This window comes from Aphelocoma coerulescens, chromosome 14 (assembly GCF_041296385.1).
Source record: "Aphelocoma coerulescens isolate FSJ_1873_10779 chromosome 14, UR_Acoe_1.0, whole genome shotgun sequence".
NCBI lineage: Eukaryota > Metazoa > Chordata > Aves > Passeriformes > Corvidae > Aphelocoma > Aphelocoma coerulescens.
Window position 1 is genome coordinate 6,303,543 of NC_091028.1, and position 17,833 is coordinate 6,321,375.

Sequence of the window (17,833 nt, forward strand, 5' to 3'; positions counted from 1 at the left end):
GCTCTGTGCAAAGCAGCTGTTTAATTATCCAGCATCGTGTCATGTAACGATTTATACACCATACCCTTAATCCCCAATCGGATCTAGGGGGGAGTTGCTTTTAGGAACTAGGAAATAGAATGAGCACAGATATGTCATGAATTGTCAGCTTTAACATTAAAATAAATAAATAAATTAAAAAATCTAAATAACACCTGTGTTTCCCTCCTACCTTCCAAGATACTCATCCTGAGAAATCCAACACGCAGCATTTTCACTGGAGTTAGCCAAGCCAAAGTAACGTCTTTGGGATACAAACTTGAAGTGAATGCATTTATCAAAACTTAATGAAGGCTATAGCATTCAACTACCCTTTTCAAAGTTCATAACAGTAATTGCACTAGCCCTGGGTACAAGCTTCTGAACTGATGATGATAAGTCTTGATGAAGCCTGAGTCCAGAATGCATTTATAGTTTTTCAAATAGTCCGGTACAGGGAAGTACCAATAATTGATTAATGATCCAAGGAATTTCCAAGAAGAGATATGTATGAAGAATCAAAATGTTTGTATCATTTTTCAAAATATTTTCTTAACTTTCAGTAACAATAAACAGGAAAGTAGGTCCACACATCAGTGTTTATGTGGCTGACGTAAATGCAAAATAGGTATTTTTTGAGTTTGAAATATTGCATATAGTCAGTTAAGACCAGAAATTTATGTGACAAAATATTATTGTTGAAAATCATGGTCAGTGAGTTCAAAATATTTCATGTGGAAGACTTCTAGATGGACAGACTTGTGGGATCCAAAGCAGCCGAAAGAGGGTTTTGCACCTCTATGGCAGACCAGTCAAAAGGAGTATCCTGGAAATGCAGCAACACAGCTCAGGTCTGATGCCTGGGAATGGGCCTTGGCACCATTCAATTTATTCATAGGAAAGCAGCCCGTGAGTCCCAGAAGGGTATCACACAGGGCTCTGATTTCCCAGGTTATTCATAAACACTTAGAGGCTCCCATTCATCCTGCATTTGACCCAAGGTAGGTAAAAATGGGTCTGGGTGATAAATCACACAGTGATTTGTAACACAACTGCTCTGGGCTTCTGTGGAGTCATAGGAGCTCACTGAAGTCTTAACCAGGAGGCTGCAAAGCAGTGACCCACAAGAAAACCTAATGTGTTTCAGCCTCTCCTTGCAGCCTTCCCAGCCTGCCCACACCAAGACGTGTCAGATGCAGAACAAGGTTTACAAAAATAATGCAGGACATATAGCCAAGCCTCTCAGCATTGTGTTTACTGTATTGCCCTAAAAATACCTGCCTGGCTTTTTCTGGTGGTGCAGGATTTTGCAATTTCTACAAATTTATGGACTATTTTTCCCTTCTGGATGCTGCTGTCTTTGTTGCCTGAATGTATTCACCCTCTAGACCTTACAGTCTTCTCATTTCAGCCCCTCTGTACTCTTTCTCCTGTCCCAGCCTGCTTTGCAATTACTCTTACTCCCCTTACTGTCATTTGTATCCCTCTTATCTAAGTCCATGTGAAAATAGCATGGAATCAATATGTTTGCCTAAGACTATTTGCTACAAATATACCAAAAAGATCATATTCCCTCTTCTGTCTCTTCCCTTGAGGAAATGTACTCATTAATTTGATTTCCAGCTTTCATTTTGTTTTTAAAGGGAACAAATGACAATTATTGTTTACTTTGAAGTGTGAACTTTAGCATGAATAATTCCCCAAAAGAAACATCAGCTTTACAGATGAGTTGTGATAGCAAACAATATGCTTCCATATTTTGTATATTCACATCTGAGGGGCAAGAGTTGGGACTGAGACTGACTTTACAGCTTCACACTGCAGTCCCAAGAGACCAAGATCACTTCTCAGGAGTGTGTCCTGGCCTTTTGGGGTATTTTGTGGCATTTCAGGGTGTGACACAGTATCTTTGTGTCTCAAGGTGTGCTTGTGTCCATGTCAGCTACCAAATGTTACTTGGCTCTCTGGGTGTTGTCCAGCCCCAAGATGACCTGTTTGTATGTCCAGGGCCCCTGGACATCAGTGTTCTGTCTTTCATGCACTTCCTATTCAGCATGTGGCACAGGTTTCTGCCTGTGCCCAGCAAAGCTTGGCTGGCAGCCCATCTCTCCAGCTTGTTAAAGCTACTGTCTGCACACCAGAATGGTTTTTAGCAACAGCTGGACCCAGGCCAAAGCTTGTCATGTAAATTCAAGTCCAAACTTCTCCAAACTTTTAGGCCTTTTAGCATCCTTGGCTGACACTTTCTGAGCTGGCTGGTGGATTCAGACTGTTTTCATATCCTTAGCAGTACACACAATGCACTGCAAAATAAACATCAAACAGAAAAAGATTGGGTGTGCTTAACTGTGAGCTCTTTATGAAAGCAAGGAAAGAACAATCTTTTTCCTTTGTATGTCAAAAAGGTTGAGTAGCACTAAAGAGAATATTCAAGATAGGTATCAAGAAAATTATTTCATGGAAAGGGATATGAAAAAATAGATTACCTGGAGGCAGAGTGGTCTCCATCACTGGGGATCTCTGAAGACAGATTAGACAGACAGCTGTCAGGACTGGTGCAATTATCCCATTTGGAGGAGGAGGATTGGGTTGCCTCTCAAGCCTGGTATTCTCTGATTTTATCTTTCCTACCAGCTGCTTACCCTGTGCTGGCTCTGGAAGGAGAAGCTTGTACTGGAAGTATCCTCCTGCAAAGAAGCTCCATACCATTCCTCCCTTTTTCTTTACCATAAATCCACTGCTGACCCTTGGGATCATAGAATCATGGAACATATTGAGCTGGAAGAGACTCACAAGGATCATCAAAGTCCAGCTCCTGGCCCTGCACAGGACAGTTGTTGCTATCTCATGGCTGAACTGATAAGGAAGGTTTGTGTTCATCTAGTGCAGAAGAGAGATTTGACCTGTGGCACCTTCAGCAGCCTACCAGCCCCCAAGCCACAGAACCCTGCCCATTCCAGCCTGTCCCCAGAAAGGGGCCTGGCAGGGAAATACAGATTTCAGCTTGAGAGGGAGAGAGGATGGATGGCATCTATCATATGCTCTTTCCTTTTCATTCATACCTTTCTTCCAAATAACAGCTTGTGGTTGTTTTACTTAAATACCGAGCTGAGCTTTGAGCTCGTGAATGCTTAGACCACCTTGATGCAAAGTGTTGCAGTCAGGAGTTCAGATTCCTTATAAATCTATTTTCCTTGAGATTTCCCAGCACTCCACATACAACTGTCAGCAGCCACAGCACATCTCCAGGATGGTGCAGTGCAGGAGCCACTGAGCCCCACAGGTTTTGCTGAGAACAAGAGAGAACTGGAAAGCCCTCACCCTCCATGGAATGGGAGCTGGCAACACACTCTGCTTCACCAGAAAATGCTCATTATTTTAATACCTCTTCTTTTTCTCCTCTCTGTTACTGAGGAGTGGCGTTTTACATCGTATTACTTATGAAAAATAACAACACTTAAAGGTAGAAAGGAAATAAAATGAGAGTCATACAATATATACATGGACACTCTTACTGGGTATTAACAGAGCAGAAATTGCTTACAAAATATTCCTTATTGCCCATAACAGCGTGCAAATCTTCCAAATTTGTTTGGCTGCATTTAATTTCTTTTTTTTTTTTTTTTTAAGAAACTAGGAACAAAATTAAAATCCTAGTGATTTGTAAAATGCTCTACCAACACAAGAAATTACAATGCTACTTGATAGAAACAAGAAAAGTTAGAAAGTTGTTGAACATACAGACAAGAAAACATCTTTTTAATACTCCCCATGATCCACAAAAGCCCATTTTCAATCCAAAGCTGCCACTGATGAGGTATTTCAGTATATTGAAATAGCATTGCTGGAAGGTGTATCATGGACCTGAATGTTCTTTATTAAACTATGAAAATGATCCTCTCAGAAAACACAAGCAGCACAAGAAAAACACAGACCACGTTTACAACCTGACAGCAGAACACTTTATGAGATTTATCTTTATGAGATTCTGAAATTCAAAGGGCTAAACTGTTGGGCTGTCTGAATATTTGATGTTACGGGCAGATGCTTCAGGAATAGATCCTCATCTTTTGTAGCTGATGTAACTCTACAGGCTCTAGCACACTTATTTACTAGTGGAGTTGTTTACTTACACATTAGCTGAGGATCTCAGAAGCTGGTAGAGAAGGTGACTAGCACAGTTCACATCCAAACAGAGTGATCTCCTACTAATTTCCCTGGGAACTGAATCAGAAACAACAGGCAAACCTCTCTGTCCATATCATCATCTCCTTATGAATCCATTGTGCAGGTAGTTCTTTTCTTTCATTAAGCTTATTTTGCATAGGTTTCTTTATTTATTTATTTAGTCATTTAGTACACACTCAAAATGGAAATGAAATTACAATGAAAATATTTTGTGTCTTCAACTGCTTACAAGGGGTTTACACATGGTTAAAGTTAGCCCAAACTGCTCACTGATGTGCACCCAGCAACTAAGACCTGATCCAAGGCTCAGGGAAATCTTCCTAATGTCTTTTGCAAGGCTCATATCTGGCTGTGTAGGAGCTACACTATCCTCTGCATCTTATCACATTTTGGTCACAAGAGAAAGAAAAGGATAATCTCAGCTGATCAGAATATGCTTGTATAAATATGCACATTTTGTATCCATATGTCCTTTTCAACCATACGTCCTTCATTTTTATCTGTAAGAGGAATTTAACTTTGTGTTTGCTATACATTTTGATAAAATCTACATGGAAAATTGCAGAGAATTAATGTTCTTCAAGGGAATTTGTGGTTTACAAGAAATAGAGAAACTGTTTTTGAAATGTAACTAAACCCAAGCTTTTGAGAGTGCTATAGATACAGTGAGCCAGAACGGCCTCCCAGAACCTAATGGCAGAGAAAACATCTATGACAAGTTCTACTGGGTCCTAGGGGAAAAATAGCATTTATAACTGATAGAAAGTAGTGGGACACTTCATGCCTTTAAGCAAAATAATCACTTAAAAACCAGAAGGAACCTGCAGTGAGATCAGCAATCACATCTTTACCAGTGATAAATCTAGTAAGAATTAGACTATCTTTCAGGCTGTTCTGAGCTCAAGGCATGACTGCCAAGTAATTGTGATGAGGAGCTGCACTTGAGTCCTTACACACTCACTTTATTGTTCTATCTACCCACTATGCAAAACCAACCAGGCTCTGTCACAGAATATATCACCTGTGATTAAAGATGTGCTGCATAAAACAGGACAGAAAGCTTCAGAGCCAACTGGATAAAGAATTAGCATGGACCAGCTCCAGTTTTATAAATGACAGTACCATGGGAAAAACAGATCTGGGGTAATTCATTTTACCTCTTTGTGTTTCAGTTTTCTGATCTGTAAAATTGAAGGTAGTGATACTCATCTCTGCATTGCAGATCCTTGGCTCCTGGACGAGAGCTGCCTTGGGACTGGCCAGCTCACTCCACAGCAGGAGCAAATGTGAAGGTGTGCATCTGCCTCCTGCCTCTGCCAGGAAAGCCAGGCATTTGTTCCTTTGCTACAAAACATTTAAGCTGCTTCTTCAGTTATAGTATGGAGCTTTGCAGCTCTTTTGGGATTTATTTGTTAAGCCTTTTTCTAGAGTGAAGTATATGACCAGTAGCTTTCAGGTATCTTCTATGGACTTCTGTGGACAGCTGTGAGCCAATTTTTAAACAGCAAGCTCTAGCACCTATTACAGGCTGAAGAGGCACAGGGACCTCAGCAACTTTGTATCACATACATTTTATTTTGCCTTTTGAGCAGCTTCTGTCACTCACATTGAACTGCATGCAACCATGGCTTCAATTATCCAAGCTAGCTAATTAATAGAACATTGCTGTGATACTGAGTTACCCCGTGGGAGCTGCAGACTAAAGATCATTAAAAACCTCTCACTCGTGTTTTAAACAGAAATGGCAACTCTTCACCCTCTCCTGGTCTTTCTAATTCTCTAAGGCAGTGTTTGAAAAATATTTAAGTAAAACTGGTCACTTGGTAAATGGGGCATTCTCAAATTTATGAGCAGAACCTCAGATAAAACTGTCCCAGTAGTTTGTTACCAGCTTTGAATTAACTCTCACAAACAAAGTAACTTGCTCATGGCAGTGACACATTTGGAAATGCGGTCAGAGCTGACTTATTAAAAAGGTTATAAAGGCCTTTGCTAATGATTATGTACCACAACTGCTTTTGGCTCTTGTTCCCATAGCATATTTCCAGCAAAATCAAATGTAGACTCCTAGGAGCATAAGTTGGAAATCATCCTGCCTCAGTGAGCCTGAACTTCTCAAGTAGGACAGGACTCTGCTGAGACCTCGTGCCTGGAAATGACTGTGGGCAATACTTCCAAAGAACCTTCAGAGATTAACTTGTAGAGTTAGTGTCTCTTAAGAGAGATGAAGTTAATTGCTGCAATCACTTTATTTATGAATTTTAGAATTAATCCAGGCTTTTAACAAGTGTTCAAGGCATTTTATTTTATCTTTCCAGGTCTTGAGCCCTAGAGAAAAGAATCTATTTTTAATTCCTGTCATTTCAGTCATGTTGCAATCTGAATAATACAATTTAAACAGGCAATTGGTGGAAGTAATGTTAACAAGTCACAGTAAATCCCAGCAGCACTTACTGAAAAACAAGTGATGCAACAAACAAAGTAAGGTTATTCAAGTTATGACTTGAAATTAGCTTTGTTGGAGAGAAAAAGTGTTTCAGTAGAGTGAAGTTGCAGTGCTTTGCAAGAATTAAAGTGCAGTTTATCATAAAAGAGTGAACTGATTTACTACATTACTGGTAGTGAATAGTAGTACAACTTCATGAAGGACCAAATTCTGTCCTCTAGCATCAAAGTTGTAATAAAAATCTTAATGGTCATTCACCAGGGTTTTTACTATTTTTACTATGTTAAAATTGAAAAGATGAAAAAAGATGAAAACCAAAAAATCTGAAAGGGAGAAATTTTTTGCAGTTTTGAAAAGTGGGATGTATCAAAGCTTTAATAGCTTTTATTATTGCTGTCCTCTGCAAATATCTTCTTTCAATAACAAACTGGTGTAATCAGTCTTTCCAATCAGCTCTAACAGGGAGTATCCACAGACATTAACAAGCAAGCAAAATGCAAATGACAGAAGCTGTGTGCACTGGTATCTCTCCACGGGGCTTCTTTCCTCAAACAATACACTTGTTTTCCATGCAAGAGCCAGGAATGAACCACCCTGAGCCAGCTGGAGCTCAGATCTGTACCTGACCTCTGCACCTGAATTTGCACACACAGCTCTTACAAAAAATATTGACCCTGTCCTTTAAGAATTTTATTCTTTGTGAAACCTGTTGTTCTGGAGTTTTTTAAGCCACATCATACATTCAGATTAAATTATGATAAAGAACAGGGAGATGAGTGAGAGGAATAAGGACAGAAATATATTTGGGAAAGTGCTGGCAGATGTGGCAATGGACCACCAAGGAGGTTCGTGGTGGGGTGGGGAACAGGGACAAGGGAAGAAGAGTTGCAGCCCTGTGCTCAGACAAGGGAATGTGCTGCAGGTCAAGGGAATTCGCCAGTGTCAAGTGGGATTAAGAGACTGTCTCTGTGTGAGGCAAATCCCTGTAGACAGGAAGAACTGGGGGGCATTTTTCAGGTGAGATTAAGGTATGTGCAACATGTGACAAGATAGGAAGCCATAGAGGACTGAGAATATGTAAGTGGAAGATATGATCAGAGCAGCAAGGAAGATAATTTGAGCTGGGGAGATGAAAAGCACGGAGCTGACAACTGGCTCTCACTTCATTCTGTGCTTAAAATTAAATCCATGCTTAAGTGCCTCAGTGAACTGAGGCTGCTGGAAGGTAATCTTCTAAGTAACCAGTAAGGAACACTGAACTCCCTTCTATTGTATATAGGCACAATCCCACAAGGATAAAGAAACTAACATTTCTTTGCAAGACTGATTTTATTCTGCTCTTGGACATTTCAGTGAAGTTGTTACAGCTGTCCTGCCCAAGCCACAGAAAAAGGGAAGGCCAACAAAGGGCCAGGGCATTAATGTGCAAAGGGCTTTACCAGACACAGAAGTAAGTCCTGACTGTCAAAGAAAGGGCAATTTTTGATCATTCTTATGCTCACCTGTAGGTAATCTTCAGAGGCCAAGAATCATGTAGGAAGAGGAGATGCTCTTTCACTGCAACTAAATCTTTTAAACATTTTTTCCTTTTCTTTTCTATTTTTCAGACATTATTCATTGTGTTTTGATAGCCTCAGATGTTGTTTGGAGCATATCACATCCTGTTCATGTCAAAAAAAGAATGAAAAGAAAGTCACACATGGAAGTGATGCTGTATAGAAAGTCAAAAGTGACTAGTCAATTAAATGGTATCCAAATAAAGAAATCTGGGTGCCAACTCTTGCTCTCCAACAATTTTTCAGAGAAGATATAACTTAAGTAGAAGGAGGAATTTAGCCAAGACAAACCTGTACCTCTGAAACATAGGATGAGGATGTATTACATGTGGCACAGGACCAGAATCACACAGGGAGCCTGCACACACGTGGCATAGGCTGCACTGGCTGTGCCACTCCCAGAGAGCACAGGGCTGGTCCTCGTGGGCTCATGAGCCTCGTCTTAGGGACAGCCTAGTGAAATATTGTATTTAGACACTGTTCCTTGCAGCACAACCTCCCAGAGCATCCCAGGACAGGCTCTTTAGCAGCTGTCAGAAACAGACAAGAACAATAATTCCCTTTCCTCGCAGCCACCGCGTGCCCGAGCCGCACACGTCCCTTGCCCTGAGCCTGCAAGGCAGCTGTCACCATCCTTGCCAGCCCAGCAGACCCAGTGCCAAACCTGGGCACAGGCTGATTGTTGAGCACTTGTCCTCATGGTGCTTCCAGGGCAGGTGACTCTGCCTGGGGCACACCTGTCCCACACACTGACTGGCATATTTCTGTATTATTTGGAAACACCTATGTTAATTCTTCCCCCAGAGAGATCTCTCCAATAACCTACTTTCTGCCTCTTTCTGCCTGACCTCTAGTCTTAAGCAATTCTATGATTTATTCAAATCTTTTTGCATCCCCACTGAGGGCACTTATAAATTCACCTGCTATTGTGTTTAGAGTACTTGGGTTGATTTATAAAGATGACTACAAAATAAATGTCCTTGCAGATGGACAAGTGTTTAAACACATTTTCATATATGAAAAAAATAAATTGTGCTACTTTATAGATCACAGCAGTAAAACTCCAATCAAAAGAAATAATGGAAGATAAAATAAGAGACCCACTTACCAGAAATCTTAGATATGCAGAAGATTTACTTTTGTAGATTAAAAATGTAGATGAAGCTTTGAATTCTAGGCTTTCTAAACTGTAAAGCCTTGTGATGTTAGCAAAAAAAGGACTTTTCAAAACCTTTCAAGATATGAGAATCAGAAATAGAGAGCTTATTTGTTCACTTAATGGAAGGTCTCACTCAAATTAGACAGGTTGATTCTCAGCCACCATTTTCTGCAAAGATGAAAAAATTGAGAAATGCCAAATGAGTGTGATTTTAGAGAACTGACTACCATAACATCACTGAGTTCTTATGAATGACAGCACTGTAGAACTGACATTTCATGTGCTTCTCCAAAGTATGCTACATTTCTATTTAGAGCCCCTATAGAAGTTAGTGATGGAGGAAAAGATCCAGAAACTATTCCCAGTCCACCCTGACTCTCTTCAGAATGAATACACCAGAGCACAGAATCAGGTTTTAGAAATGAGCTGAAGTGAATAGGATTGCATGGGCAGAATGTCAAAATGCTTCTAACGATTGCACATAGAGGAGGGCTCAAACTACACCGTTCACATCCCCACTCAAATTTCCCCAAAGTGTGAAAATTAGTTTATCTCAACTCCCATGTACAATGTGCACTCTTTTCTCTTTAATAGCTTGCAATATATTAACAGGTAAATAACATAATCACCAAAATCCCCTTTCCTCTTGCTGTAAATTGCCATAGCTTCCCAGCCCTCACTTTCCTAACCCACATATATCCATTGGCTATTTCTTTATATACTGAGGGTAGGATCAGTCCCAGATGAGCCTTTGGCTCATCTGAATGTGTTACCCTCTCTTAGGGCCCTTAATTAGTCTGACATCCGGTGAAACACCAGGAAAGGAAGAGAATAAGGAGGACTCAGACCTCTCCTGTTATTTTTCACTGGCACCCTCTATAGTATCAGAAATGACGTGCAAGGAATTCAGAGCCAGGGCAGCCTTATCTGTGCTATCCATGGGCCAATCCTATTCTGGACTTAAAAAACCTGAAGCAGTAACCATGTGGTTAGTACCCAACATATTGAAATGCATCTGTTCTTGTGCAGTGAATCCATAGTAACCGTTTCCTCCTCTCAGTAGGAGACAGGAGGGTTGAGCATTTTTGGAAGTCAAGCAGCTGCTTTAAGGAATTGGATCTACATTGGGAGTGAGGGGTGAGAGAAGGAGAGAAATCAGCAGAGACGAAAGGAGCCATAGCTAGGTTTGCCTTTGCAGTAACTCCTGCAACTCACCCTGCCCCACTTTGCAGAGGCTGCCCTTTGTGAGAGCAAAGTTCTCTGGCACTGCCTGCTCACAGCATCCCTTCATAAAGAGACATAAATGCTTACCCCACATGAAAGAAACTCTCACACTCTACACTGGGGCGCACAAGGGCTTGACCTGCTCAGTCAGGTGTTTAACAGGAGACACCGATGGCATTCAAGCTCTAGGTCCCTGCACAGGTGTTTTCTGGGGCTGTCTCAGCCTGGATCATTTTCCAGATTTTGTCTTCCACAAGTGCTCTGCAGAAAACTCGAGATTGAAGGTTTCTATTAAAAGCAATTCTCTTCAGTTCAGTTTATAGCTCTGTTGCCATTTATTTTGCTAAGAACTCATGTTTGGAACAATCAAGAAGTGTGATGTGGCTTGATATAAGAAGATACTTTTTAAAACAAAGTCCCTACAACAGATAGGACTGAAATACAAAAATATTCAAATATGTATGTGTGTAAGTAATGAGCAATATAACATGTCTTACATTCTTCTCCTATAGCAGCTGAACCACTGGGAGAGGTTAAACAGAAGCCAGTAAATTTCAACCAGCAATGAAATCTTTCATCAAAAATAGATATTGAATAGAAACTCAGTAGGTTTTTTACATTGGTGGACCACAAACTAATTATTGACCCAAAACAATGGTGGATAAAAGCTCTCCTTTCTACTTCATCAGGAACACCTACATAACCATTAACTCTCCAATTAAAGACCCTGTCTGAGTAAGTGTGGTTACTAACATAAAAATTCAGGCACGGTGATGGAAGCTATCCACACACAGACTGAGTTTAAGGAAACACAGAAGGAAGCATCCAGAATCCCACAGAATTATACTCAGTTTCCTAGGAAATACTTTCTAACATGGGGTCAGGGATAATCCTGTCTCTGTGACATCTCTTCACAAATTCTCAGTTCAGGTTTCCCAAACTACACATTTCACCTCATCCTGAGGGAGCAAACAGAGACCTTATGCATTCCTTAAGTACACTCAGGCACCACTACATGGACTGCTGCATTCTAAAATAGAATTTGTGGTATATGATTAGTAGGCATTTTTTAAAATTATACAGCTCTGTCAGAGCCCAAGTACTCCATCATTGGCTACTCACAACACCAAGATAGTGCACATTAGACCAAAGAGCAGGTTCACATGTGCATAATGCATCTCAGTCCATGCTTTTAACTTGTAAAGGAGTACATTGAAGAAAATGTCTCTGTCACATTCCTTGGCAAGAACATACTTGACTAAGTCCCATCTTGAGAGCGACAGAAAGTTGCCAACACAAAGTGCCTTAAAGTATAAGCACTCCCTGGTACTTACTCAATAACTTAGAAATATCAGTCCTTTACCTTAAATCCACAGACTGAAGGAGAGTTTTTGTAGTGATCAGTACCTGGCAGTTTAATTTAATTGCAAGTTGCATACCTTGGAAGAAGAAAAACTCCTTGCTGGCTTACAAGCTTGCAAAATTTATGTTCTAAATAGCTCTAAAAGCTTGTAAGCTCAGGGCAGATATAATTAATGCAGCAAGTTTATCTGGAGCATCAGTGTGGCTGCACAGATAAATTGATTGTTTGGGACAAGTGAGCAGGACCAAACGTTGGGTCTGTCCCTGGCTTTGCATGGAGGAGCAGCTCCCTCAGCGTGCACAGGCTGCACACCACGACACTCAGCTGGTGCAGAACCTACAGACAGGGCTCCCGGTGATGGTGGATCATAATATATTTGTCTGTTTAGCATAAGAAAAATGTCACGGACTATTCATCCCTCTCTGACCCCAGGAATACATAAAAGCAGCTCTGTGGAGAGCCAAAGTATAAACCATGCTAAGAGTGATTAAACAGATATTTTTTAGGTCTATAACTATTTAAAGGCTGGGAAAGTCTGTAGCCCAAAAGTTTTACTTGGTGTGATTTCCCTGAAAACTCAATCAGTGAACAAAATATCTGTATTAAAAATCAGCAGAGGGAATCACACTTCAGAAGCCTTGTCTTCTTGTCCTCCTAGTAGTCGCTTTCAGCCATCACGAGGGACCACCCAGTTCAATGTCAGTCAAATTTCACTCTGAACCAATACACTGGACACAGATTCCTGTTCTGCTCACAGCATCAGATGAGTTTTTAAACTCATTTTCCACCTTAGATGGAAAAAAACATGAGAGTAAGCAGTAGATATATATTTAAGGGAAGGGAAATCTGGGACAAAAATATCAGGTTTAACACTTGTAAATATCAAAACATCTTCCACTTAAAACCTTCACTAAACTTGAAATTCTGGAGATGTCATTAATGATACAAAGAGATACTGGATGGTAAAACAGGAATTGTGCATATCTTAGTCCTAAACTGGCATGTAGTATAACATCCTCATCAAGCCTATTTGCCCTTCACATCTAAATACATTGATGGAAGCACCTAATGTACTACTCCTAAAGAAATCAAGAGTTCTTCAAGCCTCAGGCACAGCCAGCATAGAATACTATGAAGAAATCACCTCTGATCTGTGCAATAGGTGAGCTTTGTGTAAGGAAAATTGGAAAACAGTTTACTGGATAAAAAGATATGCTCATTTTAATTCAATTTAATTTAAGTATTTCTGTCGCCATCACAGATGAGTTAGAGAAAGAAGCATATAGCATTGTTCATTTACTTCCTCATTTTAGCAAATTTCTACATTATTATCTCCTTAATACAACCTACTCCCTCACTTTATAGCTTTTTTACTCTTTTACATCTTCTAATTCAGAAAACATATTTAAGTGGTCCTCAACCATACGAGAGCTTATGACTCTTGCAACCATTTTGAACACATCCTCATGTGCAAGCATTTTAAAACTCTTTCCCCCAATTTGCATTGCTTTGGATCTGCCAGCCATGTTTCCATCTACCATCCAAAGAGATGTATTTGCTGTCCAAAGCCTGCAAGAACCTGCACTCTCCACACTCCAATTCAGCCCAGCCTCGGCATGTTTGTCTGTTTTAGAGGGGCTGCATTGTTATTTCCACTCAATGAGCAGGCAGCAGGGTGTGCATGCTATTCCCCTTCCCTACAAAGTTTTAATTTTCTAATTTCACTCATTAACACTGTTTCTGTAACATTTACAGCCTCTGTGTTTTCTCTGCAGAGCTGGTCAAGGTGTGTTATTAAGCTTTTCATTAGAACTGAATACCTAAACTAATAAAAGCTAGGGATTGTCAAAACATTTCATGCTACCATGTTTAAAATATAACAGCAAAATGTAATTTCCTTCACACCCTTCTTCCCCCCAATGTCACTTTATGCCAGGATAGCTTTTACCCATAACATGATCAAAATTTAAAATCAAATGTTTTTAAAATTCAGGAACTTGAATAATTCAATTAACCCATTTCATAAATATTATTGAGTTTAAAAAGCCACTCAAGATTTCAACTCTCAGACATTAGAAAATAATATATAAATCAAAGTACAGGAATCTTTTTCCCACTGGTCATTGCCCCTTAATTTCAAGTTTCTTCAACATCTTCACATGTTTTTAGCTGCTCCTGCATGTGCAGAACAGGTTGTAGTTAGAGTTTCACACAGATCTGGTTTCACACAGATCTCCTGGATCTTACTTGATGGCAGATGTTTTCAGGCTTTCATATTGTGTTAATGTTCTCAGGTGCAGACCCATCTTTGAATACAAGGTTTTCAGAGTTGTTTTCCCCCTCTCTCTAGAGATCTTCTGCCTGGCTTTTAATTCACAGAAACCTGTCAGGTTTATATTTTAACAGCCTCCATTAGGATTATTGCATTTTGGTAGACTGTGAAATGATGAAGCACAGAATGAAGAATTATGGGACAGAAGTGACCTCCAAAAAATACCCAGGCCCTTCCCAAATCCGAATCAACTCTACCTAGCCATTCCCAACAGAAATTTGTCTAGCCTTTCTTCTTCAAAAAGAACTGTAATCTCTTCCAGAAAATATGCCACTGTTTCAATATCATCACTGAAATACAGATTGTCTTATTATCCAAACTGAATTTCTAATTTAATTTTTTAGGGGTAACCCTGAGCAATGCAGGTGTACCCACAAGTGCTGGCATTTGATTTTTTGCAAGGGAGGCTGTGTACGGTCTTGGTAGCAGTGTCTGTAGGAACAGGGGCACCCAGGAAGAGGCTGTAGGATGTCCCCCTGAGGAATTTGTTTCATACACATCACACCCACATTAAGAACTCACTACAAAAATGGGGAATATTTCAAACAGGTAAGAGTGATACAAAAGATTAACTTCAGCAAAGTCACACTTTGGTGATGGCTCTAAGGCTTTTTATCACGGAAAGGACTTCATCTTCATGGCATTAAAAAAAAACCAACCATGGGATCGTAAGAAAATGAAACATGAAAGAATGACAAGAAGAGTGTGTGAGAAAGCCCCTGCTCAGCAGGCAGCAAGCTGAACCCCAAATAAGCACATCTCAGGCACTGCCAGGTATTTATGGGGCAATAGCTTCACACAGTTCAATGTATCACGTTCAGTTAGAAATGATAACATTAAACCACACAGATTTGCTACCTAAAAAAAATATTGCTCCTAAGAAGTTTTGTCTAATATCGTGTGCTTAAGGTGACATACAGCATGGGTAAAAACAGCAGACAAGGCAGGATGAGGATCACACCCACAGTACAGTGTGTGTGTGAAAGATGTGCAGCAAAAGTGTGAATTTCTGGCAAATCTGGCTTGTCAGTAAAATGATGCAACAGAGACATGAGAGTATCTGATGCAAAATGACCCAAGAGTTAGGAAAGACTCTGACTGGAGCCTTTGACAGCATTAAGTCCTTACCTGTCTGAGGCTCCTCAAAGCTTAAAACAACAGGATAACAGTGTCCACTCCAAGAGCCAAAGAAAAAATTACAATATCCCTTTCTCCAAAGTGTTTTGGTCCTCACTTTGTAGCCACTGTGACTGTGAATAGCCAGGCACAGCCCTTTCATGGTGGGGACAGTGGCTGCTGATACTCCCCAGGGCTCTGCCCTGAGTCAGCTCCTTCAGACAGCCCCTCACGTTCCCACTGCTTGTGGTCCCCAGTCCTTCCTCCCCCCTGCTCTCATTTCACAGCCCAGCACACACATCCAGGCTCTGCAGTACCACATACAGACCCACTCCTGCTAGTTCAGCCCTCAGAGAGTTAAATTTGGGCCCTTCAGCAGTTCTTTCATCACCTTTTCCTGCTCCCACTTTCACCACTCCTCAACAGCCCTTCATGCTGTATTTCTTGGCACCGTAGAGAAGCCAGTGCTCTTGTGGGGACAGCAAGTGCAAGGTCCCACAGGAGCTTGTGTCAGTAGTGCTGTGCAGTCTCCAGTAATTTGAATGTCTTGGTATCTGTGATGGTGTTTGAGCTACACAAGGTACATAAGAGTGCACAGAGAATGGGAAAAGGGATTTCCCTCAGTTGCCAGTGAAGCCACTTTAGTAACAAAGAACATACTGCAGGAAAAACACTTCTGAAGCATTCAGATTTTCATATTGGCTGGGCCTTGAATGTCAGCCACTACAGGAGAAGCATATGCAATTCCCCTCCCTCTATCACTTATTCTGATACTTGTTAGGGGTGGAGTTGTTGAGTTCCTGAAATATGTAGTAGCACAGAATGTTTAACTATGTGTAATAACAGGAAATACAAAGTACTGGCTTTCCGAAGTGTCTTGATAGCATTAGATATTTAATTATACATCTAATACTACAGCACCAAAATTAGTGAGATAAGCTTAGAACACTACTGAAGAAAGCAATTGTTTATGGTTAATGCAATTCATATAAAGATGAATGGAAAGGTAAGTTGGTCGTGCAGTCCAAGAGGACTTTGCCTAAGAACTTAGATGGCAGGGGTTTACTCCCAGCCCAGCTTCTATCTCTCTTTTGTGGGAAATACCCGTGGACAGGCACAACCACTGCAGTATCCAACACGCCCCTGTGCAAGTTGTCTTTGATTGTGGAGACCAAGCGATCTGCTGCAATTGTTTGAATATTTGAATGGCAGCATACTAGCTGGTTGTTTCATCACCAATGCCTTACAGAAAATAAACACGTTTGGCTTCTTAAAAACAAGTTTTCCAAACATTTTTCCAGCTCTTTATATAGGAAGAAGATTATTTATTCCACATTCTGCCACATAAGCATGATGTCTGACAGCAGAAATAGATCCTTTCAGCAATGATAAATTTATAATGGCATACAAGAGTTTTGACTGCTTGTGAAGTTCCCTAATTAATTCTTATATAGATTTCCATTAGCAACAAAATTTATGTTTTGAGCTAATATAAAGCTCAGAGGAGTTAGTGAGTGTGCTGTTCCTTTCTGTGCATCTTACGTTTAATGTCATGTATTGTTAATCTCTTTGCTCACTGAGGGGGATATTGTTTATCACTCTGGTAGCACGAACTCACTTTTATTATTGGAAGGAATAACCCTCAATAAGGCTTAAGGTGCTAAGTGGCTGCACACACTTCAGGTGTGTCCTGAGGCAGTAACCTAAATGTCATTTATCCCAGCCCAAATCCTAATTTAGGAAAAACCCATTTTGTAGATGCTTTTTAATCTCTTTTGAAACCAGCATTGAAAATATGTTGGCCTTGATTTTGCAGCAGATAGACCTTTAGTACAGACTGAATTGTGTGTAGCTACTCTGAGTTGTGTGTAATTCCTGATAATTCTTTATAAATCAAGGCAACAAACATTCGGTCTGTAATATTTCAGGAGGGGAGTGACCCAACTGCATTCTGTAAATAAAAGGTCTAACACTGCCCTTCAAGAAGGCTTGCTGTGATGACTCCAGTAATGCCTGTACTAAGCTGAAAATGCAAATCAATGGTTTAAAATTTTAAAAGGTTCTTAAAGAGGTATTTTAAGCATTTCATCTGATCTGTAGAAATGCCTTTCCTAACTTTCTCCCCATTGGTGTCCCAGTCTCTTTGCTCAAGGAAATTCTAGCTAAGATTGACATATTAAAAAAAAAAAGATATTAATATCACACATTTAGCAGGAATTGTATCCTGCAACAATCAAAGCTATTTTTGGTGCAAAGAGATTAAGAGCTTGACAAGTTTTTAGTGTTCAGTTGCAAGACAGAAAAAAAAAAGCATCCACAGCCACCAATTCATGAGAGGGTAGCAAATGCAAAGTCTTCTCTCTGCAATGGCAAACACATCAAAGGAGGGTGTTGTTGGAAAGGAAATGGTCAGACTAGAACGTCCCTCCTG

General features: G+C 40.3%; 1 long non-coding RNA gene across 3 annotated transcripts in view; it reads right to left on the bottom strand.

Moving 5' to 3' along the window:
• LOC138118863 (uncharacterized) overlaps positions 1–17,833 on the bottom strand; it is a 136,640-nt gene that overhangs the window by 14,488 nt on the left and 104,319 nt on the right. For all 3 annotated transcript variants that reach the window (XR_011155309.1, XR_011155310.1, XR_011155308.1), the window contains exons 2-3: positions 9,317–9,535; positions 8,155–8,313 (exon numbers count right to left, since the gene is read on the bottom strand). This is a non-coding gene — a long non-coding RNA (uncharacterized lncRNA). The remainder of the gene's footprint in view (positions 1–8,154; positions 8,314–9,316; positions 9,536–17,833) is intronic.